Raw genomic sequence first — 12,530 nt, forward strand, 5'->3', positions numbered from 1 at the left:
AACGGCGCACCCGATGCGCCTATAAGGTCGCATGGGGTGAGACCTTAACATTGCACCCCATGCGACCTTATAGGCGCATCAGGTGCGCCGTTTTTGTCGCACCGCGATGTGACGTTTCGTGCGCACCGCGCTGTGCGCGCAAAGTGTTGTGTGTCTGATTGTGAAAATGGTGCTAACCTAGTTAGCACACTACTTATCATGCCCAAAGACTTTGTGAATCAAGCCCTATGTGTTTGTCCACTGTGATTAATGGAATTCTCTGTCCTGTGACAGCTTCCGGCGCACGACACTGTTAGGCCTGGAACCCAATAGAGCATTTTTTTTCAGTGTTTAGAGATTGCTTTAATTCACTAGTGGTTTCCCTAAATGCTTTGCCAATGTAAATGGATGGGGCAGATTCCATTAGAGCGATTGCGATTAGGCAAATCACAATTGCAGGACATGCAGCATTTTGAGAGCATTTTCATTCTAATGTATTGTATAGGAGCAGGGAAATCACTCCCAAAATCTCTTGCAAAGCGCTACCACAAATCGCTAGCGATTGCGCTTTGTAGTGGGTTCCAGGCCTTACACAGTAATAACGCCTACTTGAGCCATAGGCAAACATGAACATTACCTTGCTCATCAGTTAAAATTGACAGCAACTGATATATAACTGACAGCAACTTATTCATTTTAGTTCTGACAAAATCTTGTCAGAACTGGAAGCGATCGTTGTAAGAAGAAAATAGTGAGCTTCTGAGAGGAACGGACGGCGAGGCAGGATGTAATATTCATTTGGAGGTACATTATGTGCTTATAAATAATTTTACTCAGTTCAGGTTATCTTTAACCTCTTAAAGAGGAACTATCGCGAAAATCTTAACATTTAAAACACATACAGATAAGAAGTTTGTTTTTTCCTGAGTAAAATGAGCCATAAATTACTTTTCTCCTATGTTGCTGTCACTTACAGTAGGTAGTAGAAATCTGACAGAACCAGCAGATTTTGGGCTAGTCCATCTCTCCATAGGGGATTCTCAGCGAGGCTTTCATTCTTTATAAAGGATAGACTAATCCAAAACCTGTCGGTTCTGTCAGATTTCTACTACCTACTATAAGTGACAGCAACATAGGAGAAAAGTAATTTATGGCTCTTTTTACTCTGGAAGAAACACACTTCTTAACTGTATAAGTTTACATATATTTTAAATTTTAAGATTTTCATGACAGAGGTCCTTTAACCACTTGCCGACCAGGGGATTTTACACTGATCGGTGCTGCGTGGGCTCTACAGCCCGCAGCACCGATCAGGAGTGCAGCAGGGCGATTAGACTACCCCCCTTTTTTCCCCACTAGGGGGATGTCCTGCTGGGGGGGTCTGATCGCCGCCGGCTGCAGTTGCTTAGCGGGGGGGGGGCTCTTCAAAGCCCCCCTCCGCAGCGCTTTCTGCCCTCTCGCCCGCTCCCTCCCTCTCCCTTCCCCTGTGTGCTGCGCAGGACGGATTTCCGTCCTGCGCATTGAAGGATAGGCTTCAGCCTAACATATGCCGGCGATCCCCGGCCAATCAGAGGCCGGGGATCGCCGATCTGCCTTACGGCGCTGCTGCGCAGCAGCGCCGTATGATGTAAACAGCAGGGATTTCTTCCCCGCCTGTTTACATTTTGCCGGCGAGCCGCCATCGGCAGCTCTCCGGCTGTTCACGGAGACACCCTCCGTGAACTGACATGGAAAGGCCACTCGACCGCAGAGTTAACCCCCCCCCCCCCCCCCAGTGGCCAGGCCATTTTTTACAAAATGAGCAACTGCAGCTTTAAGACCTCGCTGCAGGGCCGTACAACTCAACCCACCACCACCCCTTTTCTGCCCACCAACAGAGCTTTCTGTTGGTGGGCAATGATCTCTCCCAGGATCTTTATTTTTATTTAATAAATATTTATTATATATATTTTTTTATAAATAACATTTTTTTAATTATTTTTGTAATTCTCCCCCCACCAGCCAATCAGCGCAATCGGCTGTCATAGGTTTCAGCCTATGACAGCGGATCGCTGTAGTGCCTTCCAAGGGGGACAGCTGTGTCACACGGCTGTGCCCTGTACAGTGCTGCCGTAGATTGCGATCAGCGCTGGGAGACTGATGGCGGAGCGGAGCTTGGAGACTGATGGTTGATTGCAGGAGATTGGCGCGTGCGATCTCCTGCAATCCCCACCCCTAGCACTTCACGCCAATTGGCATGGAGTGGCCCTGGGGCTGCCGCACTGCTCACGCCAATTGGCGTTGAGCAGTCGTTAAGTAGTTAAAGACGCCAGTCCACTCAAATGTCACGACTGCCAATCAAAGTCATCTTTATTGAAACCAGCCGGGCCAAACACACAACAAAGCTAAACAGCTCTTAAAGGAATTTTCAATAAAAGAACAAAAAACAAAAAAAAATCGCCTCACACACAAAGTAGTCAAGTGGGGCTGCCATCCACACTCGCAGCAACACATCAATTACCACAGCTCTCTCATACATCTCGCTGTCAGCAGGAACCTTATTAGGAAGCACTGGGATGGCGCAACACCTAAAAGGCTATTAATATTGCGAGTGGTTTTTAATTTGCTGCCGCTCCTGTTGTCTTGCAGCACTGATCACCGCACAAATCCTCACAATTAATGCCTATAGCACTTTCCATTCCCCGGATAAAGTCCGCTCTCCTCCAATATGTTAATGATGAGGGGAGGGAGGGAACCGCCAGTCAAGATTGGCAACTTCTGTCATGCCTGGAGAGCAGAAAACCAGGACGTCTCTGCCAATCACATGAGAGGCCGTTCCACTGAGGAATCTCCCATCCAGAGGTGTGCTAACCGCCACTGGGTATTCACACCGAGATCATTCTCACCGGTGTATAAACATACTACTGATTCATGTAGCAGCGTTAAAAAGAGGACCTGTAACCCAGGACTGAACTTCATCCCAATCAGGAGCTGATACCCCCTTTCTCACAAAACCTTATCTTTTCTCAAATAGATCATCGGGGGGGTCTGTGTGGCTGATATTGTGAAACCCCTCCCACAGTGTGATGTCATGACCATGGTCCTGACAGTTTGCTGTCTGTGAACTTCGTTGCCCTGTGAGAAATAACGGCTGTTTCCAACTCCAATTCCTAGCGACAAATTGTTCGAGCGATCAGAAATTCTGATCGGAAGTGAAATATTGTAATACATCATTCACTACATCATCAACGAACCAATCTTTGCTTCCTATCACAACCAACAAGAAAATCCAAATTTTGGTTAGACGAAAATTCATTCAGACAACATTTTTTTCACTCGTTCATAATCGATTGTGTCCACCAATGGAGATTATTTACAACCAATCCGATCTGAATTTCTGATCGCTCGAACGATTTTTCGCTAGAAATTGGACCGTTAGTGGCCACCTTCAGAATGATCCTAGCCTCCGTAGAAGCGCATTTCCAGTGCAAAACGGCCGTCAGGCATCTGTCCCCAGCACCCACTGCACCACCACACTTTGCTGAAAACCATTTGACCATGTGACCTGTTTTAGCAACACTGATTGTGTACTGCTTATTGTGCCTCGCTGCAGTGCCCATCCCCCTTCTCATTTCTTCATTCACGTGCATGCTGCCTTCTACTTATATCAGAGCACGCAGATTGTACTACAGCGAGAGAGAAGTGTGTGAACCCCGCCTGCATTACCCCAGTGTCAGCTGTGCTTTGCTGCAGTGCCAACTGTTTCCTCCTCCTTTACCTACATGTCAGAATGTAAATCAGGGAAAGGAAGGATTTTACATTGGGCAAACACTGACTTAATAATCTATAAATGAATATTGTAAACAATAAGCACTTTTATTCATTACATTATTTTCCTAGTTTCTCTTGAACCTCCTTAGCGGTATGGACGAGCTCAGCTCAGGCCCCACTGGGCCGATTTACTCACTTTGTTTTTTCAAACACGCAGCAAGCACTTAGCTTGCTGCGTGTCTATTCTGATCGCGGCCGATGCGCAGCCTGGCCAATCAGTGCCAGGCAGCTCTGCGGGGTGGATCGGAACTCCGGATGACGTCATCGTGATCGTCATCATGGCGACGGGGGAAGCCCTTAAGGAAATCCCGTTCAGAACGGGATTTCCTTACATGGCAACGCGCCGGCAGCGATCGAATGTACGCGCTGGACGCCACACGGAGGGGGGCATCATTTAGCAAGCGCTAGGCTAGCTACATGATTTTAAAAAAAATGTTAACAAAAACTGCTGCACCGCCACCCTGGCGCAGGTAATAGAATGCCAGGGTGGTTAATATTTCCATGCACTGACAGCATACGGCAATATTACCGGTAGTAGCACAGAAAACCCAGATTGAACACAACTGAGCTGTTACCGGGTCTGATCACGGCTGATCAGCAGACAGCGGGAGGATGGCATGGCGGTGGGACTCAGGCGAGCTTATGGCGCTAGTGGAAGCCCGGGGTAAGTATCAAGTGTTTACTTCTTTTGGTCTCTGGGACACTTTAAAGAGGATCTGTAACAACAAAAAATGCCCCTGGGTAGTACTCACCTCGGGAGGGAGAAGCCTCTGGATCCTAATGAGACTTCCCCCATCCTCCTCTGTCCCATGGTGATCTTTCACTGCCCCTCAAAACAGCAGGCATGTCAATATTTACCTTCCTGGCTCCAGCGCAGGCACAATAGCAGCTCTCTGCTCGGAGATAGGCGGAAATAGCCGATCCCAGTCGAGTCCGCTCTACTGCACAGACACAAGTCTCCTGCGCAGGAGAGCGGACCCAACTAGGATCGGCTATTTCCAAGCAAAGAGTCGCAACAGCGCCCGCGCTGGAGCCAGAAAAGGTAAATATTGCAGAGCCTAACAAGTCGTCGGTTGTGCATTTGGAGTTGCAGTGAAAGACCACCGTGGATCGGAGGAGGACGGGGGAAGTTTCGATAGGATCCAGAGGCTTCCCTCTCCCAAGGTGAGTAACCCCCAGGGGCAATTTTTTTTTTGTACTACAGAGTCTCTTTAAAACCTAAAGCCATATAAACATCCTGGATTTTCATGACCTCAAAATAATTGTTTATGGTATAGTGTGTTAAGTTACGAAAACACATGCGATAAGCGTCGGCTGAAACTGCCGTTTATGACCGTTTCAGCCAAAGATCGTTATGTGTGTGCAGCGGCCACCAATCAGTTTTGCTCGATCGCAATGCTATTGAAGATGTGTTAAACAAATAGAGGCGCTTATGCAGGATACACAGCCATAGCAGATAAGGCACCTGTTTTTTCACTGACCTGAGGAAGCAGGCAAGCACCTACAAAACGCATTGTCAATTTTATAAGCTCAAATAAAATACCCTTTTTCAATTAACTGGTCCAAATTCTTCAATAAAGGTAAGATTACCTCTCTGTTTATAAGATCAACAGCTTATTAGCCTAATTTTTATGCATTGGGTGCCTCCACCCGTTTTAAAGAGTAACTGTTGGGCATAAAATCACAAATCAATTCTTTATTTTTATTATGAAGTAATAAGGATGCTAACCAGGCAATCCAAAAGTTAAAATCACTATTACGTTTCTTGTTGATAAATTATCATTCCCCAGTTTACATGACTCTTATTTGGTACACAGAAAATTTGGCACACAAAAGAGAAGTTGCAGGGCATGCTGGGTTGTCTTTTTTTGCTTCCCTACTTCCCCTCAGACTTAACTAATGCAGCCTGATTGGCTGAAGCCTCTTTCCCTCCTGTTTTCCCCTCCCACACCTCTGTTCCTCTCTGATTGGCCAAAATTTCTCAGGCTGAAACAATGCACTTTCTATAGTTGAAGGGCAGGCAAATCAGGCAGAGGAGACTAAGGGCAGATATTACATCACAACTGGCTTCAAAATAGCCACAGCAAATATGGAAACTGTCTAGAATAGGATTCTCTACTTTTCCTTTATAAAATTCATAGGAATCATAACGTGGACAGTGCAATACATGTGTTATGTAAGTAGAGCAAGTATTTATCTACTTATATATTTGTTTTATTTTCCTGAGATAGTATGGCTGACAGCTCCTCTTTAAGTGACATGATGGTTCTTCTATAAGGGACAAAAAACAGCAATTGGTGTTGGGTTGAACACATATTGCGCTTGATTCACTAAACCGTGCTAACTCCTATCACAACCCTTTTCGTGCGCATTTTTGCGTTTGCGCGCAATTGTGAATTATCGCGCGCAAATGCACATTTTTGCATGAAAACAATAACATTTGCGTTTGCGTGCGATAATTCACAACTGAACGTGCAAATTTGCTATCGCGCGCAAATGCGAAGATGAGCGTGAATACGGCCGTGATATGACTTATCATTCATTTTGTGAATCAAGCCTAATGTCTGCTCTTGTTATAGCGGAAATAAGTCTGTGTTAGTTAGTGTGTGTGAGTGGGAGGGGGGACATTATACTTGCACGTTATAAAGGAGTAAGAGAGGGAGGAGGCTGGGGGCATTATGGCTGTACTGGTGATAGCTTGAAGCTGATGATAGTACTGGTGCAACAGGGAACAGTCAAACACTCGTTTACAACTAAAGCCCTCCTCCGTAAGGCAAAATCAGAACAAAGACAGATATACGATAGATACATCAATGCCGACATGGAACAATCAGAAGGCAAAACAAATAAATACTTTCACAGGTCTTCTGATGCATTTAAGGCCAGGCGCCCACTACAGTTTGCAAATGGCAATTGGTCAGCGTATATTTTTTTTTTAGCATTTTGTACAGCGATTTCTGAAGCCATTTACGGCATTTTTGTAGCAATTTTATTTATTTTATTCTTGGGGGAGGGGTGGAAGGGGGGTTCAGATAGCAAAATCACTGCAAAATCGCTTTTATACAGCAATTTCAAAGCAATCCTGTACTTGGTATTGGAGCGCAAACGCCCCACACATCCTGCAGGAGCCATGATTGTGATTTGGCCTAATTGCAACCACTCCTGTGAGTTTGCCTGCATTGGCTTTCACTAGCATAGCACTTTTTGGCATCACCAGCAATTGTCAGCAATACCAAAACTCGCCAGTGATTGTCGGCAATGTCAATAACTAAACCCGCCAGTGATCGTCAGCAATGGCAATAACAAAATGCGCCAGTGATCGTCGGCAATGGCAATAACAAAATGCGCCAGTGATCGTCGCCAATGGCAATAACAAAATGCGCCAGTGATCGTCGGCAATGGCAATAACAAAACGCGCCAGTGATCGTCGGCAATGTCAATAACTAAACGCGCCAGTGATCGTCGGCAATGGCAATAACAAAACGCGCCAGTGATTGTCGGCAATGTCAATAGCTAAACACGCCAGTGATCGTCGGCAATGGCAATAACAAAACGCGCCAGTGATTGTCGGCAATGGCAATAACAAAACGCGCCAGTGATCGTCGGCAATGTCAATAACAAAACGCGCCAGTGATCGTCGGCAATGACAATAACAAAACGCGCCAGTGATCGTCGGCAATGGCAATAACAAAATGCGCCAGTGATTGTCGGCAACGGCAATAACAAAACGCGCCAGTGATCGTCGCGTCGGCAATGGCAATAACAAAACGCAGCTAAATTAGTGGGCCATCGCCCTTAGGCAAGGGGGGAGTGGTCACATGTATTTACCTTTCGTGTTTTTTCCTTTTAGAAGGCAGTAGCATTCATCAGCGACTTCGGTCTGCCAAGCCCTAAAACGCAAAAAACAGAAAGTAACATAAATGAATTTACCTGGAAGAGATTTTAGCTTTTATAGAAATCTATTTACAGATATCAGAGTCATTAATGAGGGGACCCCCCGCTAGGGTCCCAGCCTTCCTAAGCCTTTATTTCCGTGTCGCGCTCTGGTAAACAGGAGGCCCATTCCAGCACCGCTACTGAACTCGCTCCGCTTGTGACAGCTTTGGATGTGCAGCGCTTTGAATTAGCATCTCAGCTCTGGCAATCATATGCTTTAGCCTGAGAGCACCAGAGTAGCAGACTGCCTAAGGGAGGTGAGAGGCCCTCTGGCATATGCCTCTGGGCTAGGACAGATGGATGGAAAAAACACAGACTAAAATCCTACAAAAAGGCCAGAAAAGTGCAGAGAGGAGGCTTTGTAGTCGCAATGCTTTCAAGTCCAACGCTCTTAATAAAAAAATGTCTCTGGCAGTGGATATCATCACTAGATAGTCACACTTTCCTTTCTCATACAACAATGGAATCTTGGACGTTTTTCATAATTAACCACTTCAGATGCCGGCGTTTTTACCCCCTAAAATACAGGTCAGATGGAAAAAAAAAACAAGATCTACTTACCCGGGGCTTCCTCCAGCCCCTGGCAGCTGATATGTCCCTCACCGCAGCTCTGGTGTCCCGGAGACCCTTCCATTGCAGATGCCGAATTCACCAGGTCAGCCTATTCTGTGCCTGCACTAGCGCGCAGCTGCACCACTCGTGCTCACGTGGCCTGGAGCCTGACCCCGAGCCTGACCCCGAGCCTGGCGAGGTCGGCATCTGCACCGAATGGGGACCCCAGGACACTGGAGCTGCGGCGAGGGATATGTCGGCTCCCAGGGGCTGGAGGAAGCCCCTGGTAAGTAGATCTTATTTTTGTTTTTTATCTTAGATGTTTCCTTTAAGGTTCCTGACAATTTTGGCAATTCAGCCGTGTCACTACTGATACCGCAATAACTTATTATTATTATTGTTGTTACTGCTATTATTGTTTTTCTCAGGACATTCTAGGCTTTCACAGGCACTTTATCAAGGAAAATCAGGCATAAATCCAAAAATTACGCACTTTTTCATGTTTCCCTCCTTCCTAATGTTTACATGACAAGTGCTATAGTTGTAAAACATCTCAAAATACATTACTTGGCTTGTCCCAGTTAAACCGATACCATACATGCCATATTTCACCACTAGCTGGGATTGTAACATACCATTATCACCAGCCTGTGCGTCTGTAGCAATGGCATGCGATCGCTAGGGCCCTCAGTTTGGGGGACCCCAGCGCTGTATAGATGGGTTGCTAGGCAACAACAATTTGATGCATCTATATGGCGCTGAGTTCCCAAGCGGTCGCCCTAGTGATCACATCCGATCGCTATGGACGGCAGCCATTACAGACGTCCATGAATCTTGAGGCCAGGTATAGGTGACAGAAAGGGTTTATTAGTCTGGGAGGGGTTAAAGAAACACTATTAAACCAAGTGTTCTAAAATGACGATGTACAAATCATGTCTAAGTAGCTGTGTAAACATTTTCCTACTTTTCACGTTAAATATTAGAGGCAAAAGCTGTAATTCACTGTGTGTAGATTTTAGCTACGTTTGGAATGTCTCGTTTGCATAGGTGAATCTCTGCAGTCTGACCTGCTAAGAACAGTGTAATATTAAAGCAAAGCTATATTAACCCCCTTGGCGTTATGATTCTTTCCAGATTTTAGGGTCTAAAGGTGGTGCAATTTTTTTGCACCCTTTCAGACCCTAAAACCTGGAGAAAATCATTCTGCCAGGGAGATGTGCAGCATGTTCTAAAATCACTCACCTCCCTGGCTCCAGCGCTACAGTTAGGCCTCCATCCTCCGGGTGGCGCTGCAACTCTAAAGTGAAAATGCCGTCATGACGACAGCCGTCGATCTCGCCAGCAGGAAGCAGAGCCCCGGAGGAGAGGTAGAAGAATGTCGGCCGACGTCGGGATCCCCGCGAGGTATGTCGAAACGCTCCAGCTGCGTGCATTGCTCTGCAGACAGCCTCTGGCGGCTACCCGGAGCAGAGGTCGGGATTACTGCGCTTAGCTGCAGTTTTCCACCCCGACCCTAGCTCGGGATAACCGCCAAGGAGGTTAATAGCCTGTCAGGTGTCATGTTTCACACACACAATTACAAATGTTTATGTTGCACATAAGATACACTTCCTCTGCTCTCTGCAGACAGCTCATTCAGAAACAGGCCGAGCTTTCTCTCACATACACACACAGGGTTAACAGATGAAGTGTTAGGGAATCCCCCCCCCCATCCCCCCCTCATGGCTCAGTCTGCCCTCAGAATTGTCAGAAAAGTGTGAAAGGAATTACATAACTGTAAACAAAGAGATAAGAATTCAAGTGTATACGCCAGTACTTAGCAGCACTTAGCCAGTACTTAGCAGCACCCACACATTTCCTATCTCAATTGAAAAAAAAAAGTTAACCGATAGTATTTCTAATCTTTCACAATTGAAAGAGTGCACTAGCGAGCACGTGCACGATCGCGGCTTTTAATGCTGGAAGTGAGTCTGACGTCCACGAACCTGTAGAGTAGCTAGTTTGAGGAACCATAAGTGGTTAAAGGACAGCTGAAGTGAGAGGGATATGGAGGCTGCCATATTTATTTCCTTTTAGGCCCTAATTACACTTAAAGAGGTACTCACCTCGGGAGGGGGTAGCCTCAGGGTCCCAATGAGGCTTCCCCCTCCCCTGTAGCTGCAGGCAGTCCAGCGCTGGCTCCCTGAAATCTCCGGCAATCCAGGCTCAACAAGCCTGACAAGGCTTGCTATATTTACCCTCCCTGGCTCCAGCGGGGGGCGCTGTTGTGGCTCTCAGCACAGAAATAGGCGAAAATAGCCGATTCCAGTTGGGTCCGTTCTACTACGCAGGCGTCTTACAGTAGAGCGGACCGATTGGAATCGTCTACTTCCATCTATTTCCGAGACAAGAGCGGCAACTGCACCTGCGCTGAAGCCGGAAAGGTAAATACATGCTCGCCGTTCCTGGACCCGCAGCGAGACCACCGTGAGACAGGAGGACGACAGGGGGAAGCCTCGATAGGATCCTGAGGCTTCCCCTTCCCGCGGTAAGTACCCCCCAGGAGCATATTTTTTTAAATACAGATTCTCTTTAATTGAGTTGCGTAGAGTTGCACAGGTTTTGGACTAGTCCATGTCCTCATGAGGGATTCTCAGTACTACTTTTATCTTTACTAAAGCCTTCCCTGGAAAAGATCTATACAAAGTTGTTAGCCAGCCTCCCTGCTCATTTGCACACTACATTTTAAGTTGGACTTAGCAAATGCAGTTTAGTAAGTCCCAGTGAGAGAATGCAGGTGAGGTGGCACTCAAAGTTCAATGCAGTTTAGTAAGTGCTTTTGTAAAAATAAATAAATAATTGAGACTCCCCCATGAAGAGATGGACTAATCCAAAACCTGTCAGATTAGCAATACCTACTATAAGCAACAGCAACATAGGAAAAAAGTACTTTATAGTATATTTCAGTCTGGGGGAAATGCACATTTTTGCATGTATTGTACAATGTTTCATGATAGTTGTACTTTAACCTCTTATTCATCCAGATAGGAGCTGCACTGGGACTAGTGTTGTTGTGGCGGGTGCGCGTGCATGCGCGCGCTCCCTCTGCTCATTCCCGGTGGCATTTACAGGGGATTGATTGGTGGCGGGGAACAGGGATTCATAAAGCACTTCCTGGTAACTACAAGGATAGTGTATAGTGCCACCTAGTGGTCAAAAAGTAAAATTAAAGGAAACCAATTAAAATAAATGTAATATTTAATACAACATGATTAACCATCCCCTATAGCTACCAAACAGAAACCTATCATAAAAAAGTGACAGTTTAAAAAAATACATAAATGGTTACCTTTCGGTCTGACCTTCTTTTTTTTTTGTTTTTAATGTGCACATAAGGAGGGTATATTACTGTTATTTTAGCACATAAGTGTCTTTTAATCATTGATAGAGTACGAACAGAAAAAATACCTTTATTTCAAAATAATAATTTGTAGCCATACATTGTACTAGGAACGGAATTTAAATGTTGTTGTTGTTATGACAACTGGGCAAATAAAATGTGTGGGTTTTATATCGATAGTAGCATCACAGACCCATTGAGTTATACTCCTGTTTGCCTGATGGAAGACCACACCTGCGAAACGCGTTGCACTAAGTGGAGTTAAATAAAACATTTTTTGGATTGATATATTGTGACTCAATTGAGTTCTATATTTTCGAGGGAGGTAAGTCCACCTGAACATCCCCCTCTTTTAGACGGCTTTTAAACATTTTTATTCTACTCTGGCGCCTCTGTACACCAAGCCTTGCTGAAATCGATAGTAGCATTGTTTATTTTAAAACTATAGGGGATGAATTAGAGAAATTGCATATTTTTTTCATTTTCTGTCTTCCTTATAAAATGCATAGAAAACAAAGTAATTTCTGAAAACAAGTATCACTTCCAAAAAGCCTAATCTATAGTGAAAAATAACAAGTTATAGATAATGTAGGTGTGAAAAGTAGTAATAAAGTTATTGGCGAATGAGTGGGAGGAGTGCTGACAGGGGAAAATTGTTTCCATCCTTAAGGTGAAAATAACCTGCAGGTTGAAGTGCTTAAAATTTAAAATATATGTAAACACATATCAATAAAACATTTTTTTCTTCCGGAATAAAATGAGCCATACATTACTTGTCTCCTATGTTGCTGTCACTTACAGTAAGTAGTAGAAATCTGACATTACCAACAGGTTTTGGGCTAGTCCATCTCTCTATAAGGGATACTCAGCATGG

The 12,530-nt window shown here is 45.3% G+C and overlaps 1 protein-coding gene across 3 annotated transcripts in view; it reads right to left on the reverse strand.

Annotated features, from left to right (window-relative positions):
• ESRRG (estrogen related receptor gamma) overlaps positions 1-12,530 on the reverse strand; it is a 1,050,432-nt gene that overhangs the window by 624,067 nt on the left and 413,835 nt on the right. For all 3 annotated transcript variants that reach the window (XM_068232897.1, XM_068232892.1, XM_068232893.1), the window contains exon 4: positions 7,618-7,679. The gene's annotated coding sequence lies outside the window, so the exon portion shown is untranslated. The remainder of the gene's footprint in view (positions 1-7,617; positions 7,680-12,530) is intronic.

The sequence above is a fragment of the Hyperolius riggenbachi genome, chromosome 4 (genome assembly GCF_040937935.1).
Source record: "Hyperolius riggenbachi isolate aHypRig1 chromosome 4, aHypRig1.pri, whole genome shotgun sequence".
Lineage (NCBI taxonomy): Eukaryota > Metazoa > Chordata > Amphibia > Anura > Hyperoliidae > Hyperolius > Hyperolius riggenbachi.